At 45.4% G+C, this 16,482-nt stretch overlaps 1 long non-coding RNA gene across 1 annotated transcript; it reads right to left on the bottom strand.

Annotated features, from left to right (window-relative positions):
• Nucleotides 1–279: 279 nt before the first annotated feature.
• LOC121006058 lies at nucleotides 280–16,190 on the bottom strand. Its single transcript, XR_005780012.1, has 3 exons — nucleotides 16,179–16,190; nucleotides 5,795–5,799; nucleotides 280–410 (listed from the first exon to the last, which is right to left on the bottom strand). It is a non-coding gene; the product is annotated as an uncharacterized LOC121006058 (long non-coding RNA).
• Between the last annotated feature and the right edge of the window lie 292 nt (nucleotides 16,191–16,482).

Here is a 16,482-nt window from a genome sequence, read left to right as displayed (position 1 = left end):
ACGCCGGAGGGGACACACAGACAGAGCAAGGGAAACAATATAATAAATAAGGGTGACTCACACAGACTAAGACATTCAGCCAGGGAGCAGAGCTCCTACACAGACTGACAAAATTAAACTGACCACAGGCTCCAACACATCAACATATAAGGAGGCCTGAGGTCACACCCACCACACCTAGCAAACACAACTTAACCCCGTGCACACCAAACAGAGAAAGTGCACACATACAAACACACATTGCCAGAGGCAACCGCATGCAATGACAGCGAGCCGCCAAGCAACAAGCTCAGGCTGCTACACTGCCAACAACAGCATGTTGCCAGCGGCAACCGCACGTGAGGCTACCAACTAACAGCCCTCACCTGTGGTAAACAACCAAACCTGGCCGCTGGCAACTGTATGCGGCTCTAAGAGTCACGACCATGACCATAGTCGTGACAGATAGTGAACAAGCAAGCATCTTTTCTAGAGTAACAGGGACAGTGTAGGGAAAGAATAGAAAAAATTGTTATGTAGAATACTAGGGACTTTGATTAGGGAAAGCAGCTTGTGGGATTGGGGGGCTGAAAGGCTGCGGTACAGTGCTTAACAAGACAGCTGCTACACAACCTCATTCTTGCTGTTCTGGCCTACAAAACCTAACTGCAGTGTAATTAAACATGCTGCATTATAACAAAAGCATTTGGTGGCAATAAGGCCATTATTATACAAGTGAAATTAAATGCAAATTGCACTTTTAAATATTACTGCTTATCCTGCAACATTATATTGTTAGTGTGTGTGTGTGGGGGGGGGAGAATAATCACATTACAAATTTGCAATGTGTGTTTTACAGTAGAGAAAGGTCTTTACTGAAACTGAGTTTTAAATGCAAATAACACAGTAGTGAAATCTTACACCAGCCTTTCCTATATTGTTAGTGTGTGGGTGTGTTGGTGGGGGTACGGGGAATAATCGCATTAAAAGTTCCTTCTAGACATTTACTGGTGTGTTTACAAACATGGTGAAGTCAAGAGAATGGTCCAGGAAGACCAGAGAAGAGGATATTTCTCTTCACAGGAAGGGCAATGGCTATAAGAAGATTGCAAAGATGTTAAACATACCAAGAGACACCATAGGAAGCATCATTCGCAAATTCAAGGCAAAGGGCACTGTTGAAACGCTACCTGGTCGTGGCAGAAAGAAGATGCTGACTTCGACTGCTGTGCGCTACCTGAAGCGCAAAGTGGAGAAAAGTCCCCGTGTGACTGCTGAGGAACTGAAAAAAGATTTGGCAGATGTGGGTACTGAAGTTTCAGCTCAGACAATAAGGCGCACACTGCGTAATGAAGGCCTCCATGCCAGAACTCCCAGGCGCACCCCCTTGCTGTCTCCAAAGAATAAGAAGAGTCGACTGCAGTATGCCAAAAGTCATGTGGACAAACCACAAAAGTTTTGGGACTGATGAAACAAAATTAGAACTGTTTGGGCCCATGGATCAACGCTATGTTTGGAGGAGGAAGAACAAGGCCTATGAAGAAAAGAACACCTTGCCTACTGTGAATCATGGCGGGGGGTCAATCATGCTTTGGGGCTGTTTTGCTTCTACAGGTATAGGGAAGCTTCAGCGTGTGCAAGGTACCATGAATTCTCTTCAGTACCAGGAGATATTGGATGAAAATGTGATGCAGTCCGTCACAAACCTGAGTCTTGGGAGACGTTGGACCTTTCAACAGGACAATGATCCCAAGCATACCTCCAAGTCCACTAGAGCATGGTTGCAGATTAAAGGCTGGAACATTTTGAAGTGGCCATCGCAGTCACCAGACTTAAATCCGATTGAGAACCTCTGGTGGGACTTAAAGAAAGCAGTTGCAGCGCGCAAGCCTAAGAATGTGACTGAACTGGAGGCTTTTGCCCATGAAGAATGGGCGAAGATACCCGTAGATCGCTGCAAGACACTTGTGTCAAGCTATGCTTCACGTTTAAAAGCTGTTATAACTGGAAAAGGATGTTGTACTAAGTACTAAGATTGAATGTCACTTGGGGGTTGAATAAAACTGATAATGATGTGAGCACAGAAAAGACATTTGTGGTTATTTCATTATAAATGTTATGTTATATTTGTCTGACTTACAAGTGCCTCTTTGATTTAATTGTAAACAAGATGACTGAAATGATCAAAATCAATGTCAAACTGGCCAAAACACTCAATTTCAGTGGGGGTTGAATAATTTTGAACACAACTGTAGTTTGTTTTCTCTGCAATTAGACCTCTCTATACAAAGGTAATTTTGAACATCTGTGTCAGTCCCCTACCTAGGGGTAGTACTATCTTTCCTTAGGGAGAGAGTGCCTTAGTCAGCGTGAGGAGACTTATAGGCCATATATGCTCCTCTGGAATTGTGGGAAGAAAGGGATGCAAATGAGCTCTTAAAAAGCTCCTGCCACCAGATGTAAGGCAGCTATCCTATAGGTCAATGAAGTCAATGTTCGACCTTATAAATAGGCCTTGAGACATGCCTCGGATATTAAATAAGCCAGCACCTCATCTGCAGACAGCTGTTTTGGGGTGATTGCCCCTCATCAGTGCAGAGCAGAGAGTGCTGGCTTAACTGGGTGAGAGTCCTGTCAGGATACGGGGGGTACTTTAGTCCTCTACCTGGCGCTGTAATTAGTTTAATGGGCAGAAAGGAACTGACAGAGAATTAATATGTCATCTCAGAGTTTTGTGACCTGTATATGCAGCAAGTCGCAGGGAAGAGAGAAGTGGATGTGATGGCAGTAGTGATGTTCAGTTCACGGTGGCATTCTTCCTCTGGCACTATCTGAGGCCAAGCAGAAAATGGAGGGTGCCCCCTTTCTTCCCTAAGAGCACACACTGAACTTTGGTCTCCTGTCTGGTTTTAGGTGGGGTGCCTTTGATGGTAAACGGTTGGCAGGACGCAAGGCAAGAGTGCAGATTCAGTGCCAGCTGATGATGGTAAACGGTTGGCAGGACGCAAGGCAAGAATGCGAATTCAGGGCCAGCGGATGATGGAGGCAATGATCAGGCTGAATTTATTGATATCAATAAACAGTCTCTTTATTGTGGATAATGGATGATGCAGGACAAGCATAGATCAGGCACAGTTCTGAGGTATTTCACTGTTTTCTTCTAACAACAGCTGTGTATAAGCAGCAATGATGGTAGTAGTAGTCCGGGTCGGTCTTTAAATACTTTACAATCTTCCTGAATTGACTCACAATCAGTACTCTAGTTCCCACTGCAGGGTGCAGATCTTTAAATGGATGGGGAATCTGTCATATAAATGTGGAGGCACTCTCCGCAAATATCCTTTCCACAAGCAGCATAGTCCATAGCCATAAATTAGTGTTACCTTTGCTAACACACAGAGTTCCATGGGATCCTAGACAGTCTGTGGCTATCTTTCTTATTTTCTCTTAGGGTTACTCCTCTCAGGAGTTTGGCACTTGTCCTCAGTATAGAGAAATGGAGAACCTTTGGAGCAGGCTTTACACTGCCCAGACAGTAGGCAGCTCTGAACCCCTCGGCTGCTCAGGCCAGACTCACTGGATGATGAAATCGAGTGTCAGGAAAAGGCGACATCATCACACATAAACAGGGATAGTGCAGCCCTAAGGCCTCTTTCACACTTGCGTTGTTGGGATCCGGCGTGCACTTCCGTTGCCGGAGGTGCACGCCGGATCCGGAAAAACGCAAGTGTACTGAAAGCATTTGAAGACGGAGCCGTCTTCAAAATGCTTTCAGTGTTACTATGGCACCCAGGACGCTATTAAAGTCCTGGTTGCCATAGTAGGAGCGGGGGAGCGGTATACTTACAGTCCGTGCGGCTCCCGGGGCGCTCCAGAATGACGTCAGAGCGCCCCATGCGCATGGATGACGTGATCCATGTGATCACGTGATCCATGCGCTTGGGGCGCCCTGACGTCACTCTGGAGCGCCCGGGGAGCCGCACGGACGGTAAGTATGCTGCTCCCCCGCTCCCCGCTACACTTTACCATGGCTGCCAGGACTTTAGCGTCCCGGCAGCCATGGTAACCACTCTGAAAAAGCTAAATGTCGGGTCTGGCAATGCGCCGAAACGACGTTTAGCTTAAGGCCGGATCCGGATCAATGCCTTCCAATGGGCATTAATTCCGGATCCGGCCTTGCGGCAAGTCTTCAGGATTTTTGGCCGGAGCAAAAAGCGCAGCATGCTGCGGTATTTTCTCCGGCCAAAAAACGTTCCGTTCCGGAACTGAAGACATCCTGATGCATCCTGAACTGATTTCTCTCCATTCAGAATGCATTAGGATAAAACTGATCAGGATTCTTCCGGCATAGAGCCCCGACGACGGAACTCTATGCCGGAAGAAAAGAACGCAGGTGTGAAAGAGCCCTAAAACTTCCCTGACCCACTATCCCTACCTACTTGCAAGGCCACCCTATGCATTGACCCCACAGCTGGGTGGCAGTCCCTATACTGGAATACATGTGGAACGAGAGACAAACAAACACAAGAGTAGTCGTATGGAAAAGGGTCAAATACTAGTCAGACATAAAGTACAAAAAACACCAGAGGCAAAAGAGAAAACCAACACAGCAGTAAGTCAAAACCAGGAGACCAATACAATACTAAATCGCCAGAAGCCAAAAACAGTCACAATACCATTCCAGAAATCCAAGGCCAAATGAGTCAATATCACAAGGGAACAGCAGGGGGACAAGAAATTCACCGGCTCCTGCACATGCAGGCTCCGGCCTTATATACTGAAGAGGAAGCAGCTCGAGCTGCCGGCAGCGCGTCCTGAGGTGGCATGCTGGGGCTCCAATGTCAGAATGGGCAGCCCAGCAGCCCAGGTTTGCCTGGATGCTGGAGGCAGCAGCGGGCAGGGGAACGTAGAATCCAGACTACACTAGCTCATTCCTAGAGGGGGTCCTGCTTCCCTCTTACTGAGCAGGGTGCAATAACTAAGTTGGACTACCTATACAGCTCTTGGAATCACATACAAGGCATAACACAAAGCATAAACCCTTTTAGTACAAAATTAACTCTTAGAAGTGATCCACATGGACACTGCATATATATGTAGTATTCTAATAATTTACCTCCATATATAACTGGGAAATGTAACACTATTTATAATACAAATGTATTGGGCAGGAAGCATTTCATAGCTTGAAGCACTAAGAACATTATTTGTTTACCCAACAAAGGGAAGATTCCTTTGTTCGAAATATAAGGTTGACTAAGAAACACGATAAGGGTCTGATATAGAAGCCATTAGATCTACGTCCCAGATGAGATATACTCTTGAATCTGTTAATCTGTTAATAGATCATTTTCATTTGTTACATGTAATAGGGATTTTTAGCCCCTGCAGTCAAGATCCCCTGTTTTGAACCGCTGTCAGGAGATGGTAGAAAAAGATCCGTGTGCCTTGTATGATAAATGTAAACAAACTCAATCTCAACCTTTCACGCCCTTCCAAAGATTCATAAGGGTATATTCCCTCCCCCACTGAGACCTATAGTGGCGGGGATTGGATCCTTTTCTGAAAAATTGTCCGAATGGGTAGATTCCTTATTGCAGCCATTAATTCCCATGATTCCGGGGTTTCTGAAGGATACCAGGTCGGTGTTGCAGGCATTTTCGGAATTTAGGTGGGAAGAAGGTTTTAGTTGGATTACTGCAGATATTGTTTCATTATATACTAACATCCCTCATGACTTGGCCCTAAAAGCACTGTACTGGTTTTTGGATAGATATAGCGATTACACAAAAGAACTGCAGGAATATATGGTCACAGTGACTAGTTTCCTCCTCAGGCACAATTTTATGTTTTATAATGTATATTATTTACAGTTCTCGGAAGTGTCTATGGGGGCCAAGTTCTCTCCCTCTATAGCCAATATCTTTATGGCATGGTGGGAGATGAGCTTTCTCCTCATCGACACTCTCCATTTTTTGTGACTGTGTGCAGTGGTATGGCCACTACATCGATGACCTGCTTATGGTATGGTCTGGTGATGTGGCGGACATACCGCTGTTCACTAGTTACTTGAATTCCTGTGAGGACTCTATTTCTTTTGAGGTCCATCATGATTTGAATTCTATAAATTTTTGGGATCTGTGCCTGAAGGGCGACAGAACTGCTGCTGAAGTTTATACTGTTACTTATAGAAAAGACACAGCAGGGAATACCATTCTCCATGCATCTTCATGCCACCCATCACACGTTATTAAAAATATCCCTAAGGGAGAACTCATCAGGGCTAAGCGTAACTGTACTGATGAGGAATCCTTTGAATGGGAAGCTAAAAATGTCATCAGAAGACTTGAGTTTAGGAAATATCCTAGGAAAAATATGTTGGACCAATTTGGAGTTGTTTCCAAGTTGGAGAGAAAATCATAAATTTTCCCTGAGAGACGCAGAGGTGGTGGTAAATACCGTCAACATCTGAACAAAGATAAAAATAAAGTTATCACTTTTATTACCCAATATAGTGAACAGTATAATGAAATATGCAATATAATAAAGAAATATCTACCTCTTATGAAGTTTGATGATCAATGGTCGGGGGGCATAAAATGTGCGGCACGTAAAGCCCTGACCCTCGGACAAATCCTCAGTCCCAGTCTGTACAGTGATACCATTACATGCAAACCTACTTGGATTAGTTGCAAGGGCAATTATAAGTGTGGCCATGGCAGGTGCATCTTCTGCGGTCACATGTTGGTGACTAAATCGTTTAAATCCACTGTTAATGAAAAAGTATTTGAGATTAAAACCTATCTAAACTGTAACACCAAAAATGCTGTGTACCTGATCACATGTATGGATTGCCATATTCAATATGTGGGATGTACATCCAACCAAATAAAAACAAGAGTCCCCAAACACATCTCTGTTGTGCCCCACCATGAAAGCCGCAATGTGTCTGCGGCCAGCTTACACTTTGCGGTTCATCATGGTGGGGATACGTCGGTTTTGAGAGTACAGGGTATTGAGAGAATAATGGTCCCAAAAAGAGGAGGACATAACAGGAGGAAATTGTTAAATCGTGAGGCATACTGGATGTTCCAGTTAGCCACACGTTATCGTGAGGGGTTAAATAAAAGGCATGACCTTATATTACAATATTAAAGGGGTATTCCCATCTTGCTACTTCATTCTCAGTTGCTGCCAGCTAGCTGTTCACTTCCTGGTTTCCTGCAGCTAAGGCTGGGCGGGCTTAGGCAGTTTGAGTGAAGGCCAGCCACGCCTCCTTATGACATCCCACTGAGAGCTGAGTCCTGCGTGCTAGTTCATGTGAAGAATATGAGTCATCAGTCTGGCAGCCTGCAGTGTGTCTGAGGGGAATGGTCACTCAGAGAGCCATGTGAAGTGAGCTCAGTGCACGTGGCTGTTCTGCAGTTTTACACATAAAATCTCGGTCTGATCTTTTACAAACCCATTCTGTGCATCAAAAACTATAATTCCATATTATACATTAGCCCAAAAGCTTGACCAACCCCCACCCACCAGCACTGATGCAGATTTGTTTCCATTACAGCTGTACTCCAGTTGTGTATAAACCTTACACTATGTATCTTTATAGATGCATATACAGCTCAGCTACATGTGTCTTCTCCAGTCCCCTAACATCACTTTGGCTGAATGGCTTCCTATACAGCCCTGCTACATCTTTATTCTACTCCCCCACTAGCACTGTGTCTGAAAAGCTTCATATACAGCTCTGCTACATCTGTCTGTTTATCTCTTCAACCAGCACTGTGTCAGAACAGCAGCATATTCAGCTCTATTACATCTGTTCCTGTCTTCAACCAGCACTGTATCAGAACAGCCGCATATTCAGCTCTACTACATCTGTTTCTCTCTTCAAACAGCACTGTATCAAAACAGCCGCATATTCAGCTCTACTACATCTGTTTCTCTCTTCAAACAGCACTGTGTCAGAACACCTGCATATTCAGCTCTACTACATCTTATTCTCTCTTCAAACAGCACTGTATCAGAACATCCGCATATTTAGCTCTGCTTCATCTGTTTCTCTTTCACCAGCATTGATTCTAAACCGCCACATACACATCTCTGCTAAATCCGTCTATTTCCTTCATCATTAGTACTGTAGGTAAATCCTCCTGATGAAGCATTAGCGAAACGTACGTCGAGGAGTACGCCAGACAGAGACAGCCCACACACACATCACTGGATATCTGTAGTGTACGGGAGCTGTAATGCCCGTCACTACAGAAGGGTCACTTGTGTGCTGTCGTTTCTCCTTATTTAAGGGAAAGTTGGTATAAGTCATCTTTATAAAATGTAATGTAATGTAATGCTATGTACTTCCCTGTTACTGTAAAATGTGCATGTACAGGCCTGCTAGGGGTGTCATTTCAGCTCTTAGTCACTAGAGGGAGCTAGGGAGCCCTAGTTTATATAAGGCCCAGTCAGGGAAAGGAAAGGGAGTTGGAGTCTAGAGTTAAAGAGTTGGAGTTGGAGTTGGAGATTAGACTATGTCTGAGTCAAGTCCAGGCCTGAAGCCTGCAGACCAGGAGAGGGTATTGCAGTCCCTGTAACCGGGTTCCAGATCCAAGGAGAAGGTTCCCCTCCTGAGCTCATATATGCAGAAGCAGGAACACCACAGTTAACCAGCCTGAGGAAACTGAGAGAGACAGAGGCAAGTCCAGAAAAGCAAGAGGTACTAAAGACAACAGAGGAGGTACTTGATAATTATAAAACCAAGGATATACGCCAGAGCTAGGGCATCGGGCCTTCGAGAAGAGTTTCTATGTTCCAGGATCAGTCAGGAATAGAGTGCAAGCCGCCTGTACTGCAAGTCCTGTGTTTAACACTCTGAAGTCACCTTGCTATATATATTGCCTGCATTAAATGTACTGCAACAAACTGTCTGCAAAGGAACTGCGCTTCCATCTATGTCCATGTATAATGACTACTAAAGTTTGAGTTCTGTTTTAACATCACGTGGTTCCTCAGTTATTCCTGCTATCAGCAAACGGCGTGCCACCGTTTAATTGGCACTGGCGTCACGAACATTACTTATCATCACCTGCCCTTGCAGAGAGTCAGCTGTCTCAGGTTAGTGTCACGATTGCACTACAACACCCAGGAACATTTCTACACCTAACTTGAGTACGCTGCACCTCTCTTTTGGCGTCACGAACAGGATACGCACGCTTTCTAGTGCAAGAAGCGTGAACTTTGTGCCTTATACAGTTGCCCTGTGACCAAAGTGACAAATTGCCTGTTTTATTAAAGTGGACTTTGTGGACTGGAAAACATACCAAAAGTGTCCCTAAAACCTCCAAAAAGTGCTGTACAGTGTTGCGCTATCAAGAGGAAGGAAATCGCCACATCGGAGTGTGGTTTTATGTACTTTTTACCAGCCTGCTTACTGTCAGTGAATAGACAGCGGTTTTTGCTAAAGATGGCCGCTGAGCTTGCTGAAATTACTGCTGCGTCATCTTCATCCCGAAAATGCGGGAAAAGTTGGCGCCTTTTTGCTGAAAAAGCGGGAAAAAGTTCAAGGTCAGGCGCCACCGCCCGCCTGGACATTTGCATGTCTGCCAGCATGGACTCCGCCTTCCACATACTGGAATACCTGGGGGGCGGCCTCCCAGTGCAATGGGAGGATCTGGCTGAACTTATTGGCGCCACCCTGTCGCTCTCCAGAGAAGGATCGAGCATGTTGGAGAGGGAGGATTGCTTTGCTGCGACGTCCGCGCATGAGTTACCAAAAATGACTGATATCGGTGTAGAGCCAGAGGACGCTCCACCGGCCTACTCTCCGGGACCGGAGAGACCCGCCTGCCCGCCACCGAGGAAAGAAACAGAGCCCTGCTATGGCTCTTGGAGAGACTTTTTTCAGCCCTCTTTCAAGTGGTCCGCGTTAATGGCAGAGATTCGGGAGGCCGCTATAAAGAGGAATACCAAAACTAAAATATATTATGAAGAGCTAACCAAGACGATTCACGAGCGGCACACGAATACCCAACCCCGCCTGGAAAGGAGGAAGGGGTTGGTGGTGTCCTTTGACAAGACCCATGGCTACGGGTTCATACAAGACTACCTAACTGGCAGAGACTTATACGTTAACAGGAGATCTGTCAAGAGAGATTACCTCCATTCATATCAGCATAGCCTCCGCGAGGGAGAGGAGGTGGAGTTCACCCCTGCCGAGAGTCTGCGAGGCCCATATGCAACTGCCGTGACCCGTCCCAAGAGGGAACCGGAGGACTGGGAGGCAGAAGAGGACTATTCTGGCTGCGAGCGGGAACCTGAACGCTCTCCAGAACAACCAGCCCATCACGCGTTCCAGGAGCAGGGCTCTTTCATTGGTCCTAATGTATTCTGGCAGCCAACCGTGTTGGAGAAATGGGTGAGTCCCTATCCGTCCCCCGAGCTGCCTCGCCGAGAGAAGACCATCCAAGACCTGGAAAATCTCAAAGGACTCCGCGTTACCCTGGAGAATATCCGGAAGGGTAGGAGACCCGATGCGCCACCGGAGCCTGCAGCGGCCGCGTCTGATGCATCCTACACTGTACCTGCACCGGCGGCGCCAGCAGAAGACAGCGACTCTGACACTGAAAGTATAGGTGACCAGATTGTTCGGCTGGAGGAGAAGTTGCGGGAGCTGCGCAAGATTGCCACCGCCAGGATCCAGACGCCGCCTGAGAAGGACGAGGTAAGGGTGCCTGTCACCACCCGTAAACCACCTTCTGCTAACATTGCTCCGTCAAGGTCCCAAAGAAGACCTGCTAATCCTGTGACTTGCTGCACAGAGCCCACCGGACCGCTTGCGGCGGCGGTATCAAGTCCACCGCAACCTACAATCATTATGCCTGGACCGGTACGGTCCACCAGTGTATTTACCCCTAGGCCTATGGGGCCAATTCCTATTAGGGGTCCCTTCACTTTGCAGCTGCCCCCTGACACTGTGATGTGGGCACATCCTCCTGTAGAGGACTACTACAGGCCATATTTGCCAGCAGAGCCGGGCGATTATGACAGGCCCTTTTGAATTAGCCTGCTGGGCCTTTGATTTATTTTGCCAAGAGATGATTTTGAAAATTTAACTCTTCCAGGACAGGAGTCCTATGTTTCTGGTCCTTTGTTGCTGCTGCCAGTTGATCCACGGCTCAGTGGTAGGTGTCACCCACTGAAATAATAGAGTCAAAAAAGCCAAGTTTGTTTCCAGGACCTCCTGCCTGCTTCTGCTATCACACACCAAGTTGTGCCTGTTCCGTTGTTGCCCCTTTTACCCTTAACCCCCTTTTCAGGTTGATCAGGGGTATTACAGCACTTGTTTTGAGCTGTCATTTTTATTGTGCCATTTGATACTAAGGAACCGTGCCCAGTGATAGACTCAAAAGTACCTGAGCCTCTGAGATCTTTGTTTTTAAGGAAATGTGCCCAGAGATGGACTCCACTGCCTGCGAGCCTCTGTGATTTATAAGAAAGGTACCTGGGTACGGACTCATATTTGTTCTTTGAGCCTCCAAGAACTTTTATACTGTTTTATCTTTCATGCTGTTCTATTAAGGACAATTTGCACCTATGGACTATCCTGGTAATAATGTTACGCTGTGCCAGGTCAGCGCCCCAGTTCCATTCACTATCCTGAGAGAAGAGAACGACGCCCCTTGTCACCGCACTTTGCCTTTGCCAATTGGACCTGATATGAATGTAAATGCAGATGAATTACATATATGTATGCCTGCATGTGTCTTTTTCTGTTTCAGGTAAAGATTCCAGTTGGGCGGGTCCTGATGGAGTACGAGGTCGTACTCAGCTTAAAGCAGCGGGGTATGTAGTGAACGGGAGCTGTAATGCCCGTCACTACAGAAGGGTCACTTGTGTGCTGTCGTTTCTCCTTATTTAAGGGAAAGTTGGTATAAGTCATCTTTATAAAATGTAATGTAATGTAATGCTATGTACTTCCCTGTTACTGTAAATTGTGCATGTACAGGCCTGCTAGGGGTGTCATTTCAGCTCTTAGTCACTAGAGGGAGCTAGGGAGCCCTAGTTTATATAAGGCCCAGTCAGGGAAAGGAAAGGGAGTTGGAGTCTAGAGTTAAAGAGTTGGAGTTGGAGATTAGACTATGTCTGAGTCAAGTCCTGGCCTGAAGCCTGCAGACCAGGAGAGGGTATTGCAGTCCCTGTAACCGGGTTCCAGATCCAAGGAGAAGGTTCCCCTCCTGAGCTCATATATGCAGAAGCAGGAACACCACAGTTAACCAGCCTGAGGAAACTGAGAGAGACAGAGGCAAGTCCAGAAAAGCAAGAGGTACTAAAGACAACAGAGGAGGTACTTGATAATTATAAAACCAAGGATATACGCCAGAGCTAGGGCATCGGGCCTTGGAGAAGAGTTTCTATGTTCCAGGATCAGTCAGGAATAGAGTGCAAGCCGCCTGTACTGCAAGTCCTGTGTTTAACACTCTGAAGTCACCTTGCTATATATATTGCCTGCATCAAATGTACTACAACCAACTGTCTGCAAAGGAACTGCGCTTCCATCTATGTCCATGTATGATGACTACTAAAGTTTGAGTTCTGTTTTAACATCACGTGGTTCCTCAGTTATTCCTGCTATCAGCAAACGGCGTGCCACCGTTTAATTGGCACTGGCGTCACGAACATTACTTATCATCACCTGCCCTTGCAGAGAGTCAGCTGTCTCAGGTTAGTGTCACGATTGCACTACAACACCCAGGAACATTTCTACACCTAACTTGAGTACGCTGCACCTCGGGTAAGAAAGAGACTCTGACCGGTTCGATCATGTACTGAAGCATCACTGTGATGCGCCGAACTGTTCACACGGCATAGGCCAGAGCATATGAATGTCACCCATATCCTTCATATATCCATGCCAGATGCATTTTAAGTTTAGGTAACTGTGTCCATAGCCAGAGGCAGCTTCCATATTTTTATGCTGGCCTGGATATTTTAAACACAGCTTCCCTACACTGAGACTGCTGGCCTTATAGTGATTTTCTATTTGTTGACAGCAGTGTTATTGTGGACTGCCCTTGTAGGCACCCTGTATGGTCTCTACATACATGTGTTTGTCTGTATATGTTCTTTTATGTCATAAATAAAAATTTATTTTATCTGATACTACTTAGTACCGGTTCTCTTTGGTTGATATATCATTAGTACTGTGACCGAACAGCGCTTATTCTGCTCTGCTACATCTGATTCTATCTTTCACCCACATTGATTCTAAACCGCCACATACACATCTCTGCATATCTGCCCCCATAAGTGCCTCCTTTATCCGCCCCCATAAGTGCCTCCTCCATCTGCCCCATAAGTGCCTCCCATCCATTTCATATAGTTGCCCCCAGTGTCCATACAATTCATATAGTTGCCCCCAGTGTCCATACAATTCATATAGTTACCCCCAGTCTCAATACAATTCATATAGTTGCCCCCAGTGTCCATAAAATTCATATAGTTGCCCCCAGTGTCCATACAATTCATATAGTTGCCCCCAGTGTCCATACAATTCATAGAGTTGCCCCAGTGTTCATACAATTCATATAGTTGCCCCCAGTGTCCATACAATTCATAGAGTTGCCCCCAGTGTCCATACAATTCATAGAGTTGCCCCCAGTGTCCATACAATTCATATAGCTGCCCCTAGTGTCCAGACAATTCATATAGTTGCCCCCAGTGTCCATACAATTCATATAGTTGCCCCCAGTGTCCATACAATTCATAGAGTTGCCCCCAGTGTCCATACAATTCATAGAGTTGCCCCCAGTGTCCAGACAATTCATATAGTTGCCCCCAGTGTCCAGACAATTCATAGAGTTGCCCCCAGTGTCCAGACAATTCATATAGTTGCCCCCAGTGTCCATACAATTCATAGAGTTGCCCCAGTGTCCATACAATTCATAGAGTTGCCCACAGTGTCCATACAATTCAAACAGTTGCCCCCAGTGTCCAGACAATTCATATAGTTGCCCCCAGTGTCCATAAAATTCATAGAGTTGCCCCCAGTGTCCAGACAATTCATAGAGTTGCCCCCAGTGTCCATACAATTCAAAGAGTTGCCCCCAGTGTCCAGACAATTCAAAGAGCTGCCCCCTGTGTCCAGACAATTCATATAGTTGCCCCCAGTGTCCATAAAATCCATAGAGTTGCCCCCAGTGTCCATAAAATTCATAGAGTTGCCCTCAGTGTACATACAATTGCCCCCTTTGAATTCACGATGAACCCCCTTTATTGCCCCATATTCAATAATCGTTGGTGGATTAGTAGGGCAGTAGAAATTATGCTTACCTATTAGGAGATAGTATCCCGATCCTCCGACGTCCGTCCGCTCACTCCGCTGACTCGCCCGAACTGTTCGGATGCCCGCGCATGCGCAGCTCTATCTCAGACGCGCTGGATATACTGCGCATGCGCGGACGTGCGCGTTCACGTCTTACAAGAGAGGCCGGCCGATGGATATCTTAGGCTGTGGTGCGCAGGCGTGGCACATGGATGCGGCCGGCGAGATGAGGCCGTATCCATGGGATACCAGGATAAACACAGGGTTCGAAAAGGAGCTTTTCTTGGACGAATGGTATGTTTTTTTAAATGACATGTATAATAAGAAATGTTCAGTGGGGGGCAATGATTTAATGAAAGCCTATTTAATGAAGTGGGAATACCCCTTTAAGGCGTAGGGTGCCTTCCTCATGACGGGAACCATTAACCTGCCAGCCCGACCTCATGTTTATAATTTGTGAATAGGAATTCTATATAGTCATCTGCTTCTTTTGCGATGTGTGAATTTATGAACAATATGGAGCATTGTAACTATTCACTATATATATTTTTTTATCAATATGTAAGTTTGAAAGACACTACAAGTGTGTTTTTAATTGCAGCTTGAATACCCGGACCACTTGATGTCCTGATTTTAGTCAGGTGTGGGGAGGGTATTTGAGGTGCATCCATTTGAGTTTTATTTTTATGTCATGATAAAGAACCTGGATGTATAATGGTCTGAAACGCGTAACATAATTGTGTGTACCGCAAGTTTCTAATAGCCGCTGGAATAAAGATATTTCTTGAACACCTGAGCTGGACGCGACAAACTTTTTTCGTAGATCTACTCTGGGCCAAAAGTAAATGTCTCTTGAAAAGATTTCCTTTGAGTCATGGTTCAGATGCCTATAGGAATACATAAGCATCCAGCAGCTAAAGCCTTTGAGACAAAGCTTTTTCTACTTGAGGACATTAGTTGTGTAGCATGATCAAACCGTCCCATTTCAAAGTTTGTTTAATTGCAGCCTCACTATCAAGCCTTTAAACGGGCTTATGTATAATTGTACATCTTACTGAGATACGGTATGCCCAGACTTGCATGTCTCTCCAAGAGCCTGAATGGTTTCCTGGCCTATAACAATATTGGTTTTGTGTTTATTGCATTCCCCATCTAGGCCAGTAATTCCAGCTCAAGCAAAGGTGTTATTAACCTCATATTGCAGCTGGGAACGCGCAGCGCCACTGTCAATAACTGTGAAGGAGTGATATTGATAACTGAGTTGGACTGCACTGGCCGCTCAGGCATGAAATAAAGCAGGTGACTGTCCCAGAGTTTCTGATTCTGCCCATATTCAATTTGATTTTTATTTCCCCTAGCATAATACAATTTAGCATTTTGTGTCCAAATAGAAGCATTCTGTACGGGTATCTGTATATATATTGGTATATATAAATAATTTCCAACAAAACGGCTATTCCCCTTCATGTCAGAGTTACCGGGGAGTGAATATAAACTGTTCTCTCGTATTTCATGCGTTTTAACTCCCTCTGTAGAAAATGTTTTAAATTTCTTGATGTGGCATAAATGTTTTATTCATCCCAAGTCTCAGGCTACTCTATGGGGGAGGATGGCAGAAGTGTCACATTTATTTGAGCTGCTAAAATGGTATTTCAGTGTAATCTGCAAACTAATGTGGATGGGACTTCTTCAAAATATCAAAATCTGTACAAAAGTATAGTCATGGAAAGGATGGCTAAAAAATTTACAGACATTGGAGAATTGCTTTTATAAAAGTCTCTCTGATAGCAGAGGGGTATACGGTACTGTAGGGTTCAAACAGCGTTTGTGTAGGACTTCGTATACAGTAAGCAAGTACAGTACCTGTGCCAAACTGCCAAACTAGCAACACAGAACAGAACATGAAGAAAGTTCAAGATGACCTGCCAAGGTCTAAAGTCAGTCATGCGTGGTGTGGACATGTTGGCAAATGTATTAAATGGCTACAATCCTAGTGAAACTCCTAAACCCTGTTACCATATTTTGATGCATTGGATAGTTTACTAGTGTTGGTAAAGTAATGGAGAAGTTCTTCTAGATCAGTACTCTTCAACCTGGGGCTCTCGATAGGTGTTGAATATACAACAGCCTGCATGTCCTGATGAGAGCTTCTGGCAGTCTGATTTATGTATGGTCAACACTACTTA

This window comes from Bufo bufo, chromosome 6, assembly GCF_905171765.1.
Source record: "Bufo bufo chromosome 6, aBufBuf1.1, whole genome shotgun sequence".
NCBI classification, from domain to species: Eukaryota; Metazoa; Chordata; class Amphibia; order Anura; family Bufonidae; genus Bufo; species Bufo bufo.
This window is presented reverse-complemented; position numbering and strand designations above follow the sequence as displayed.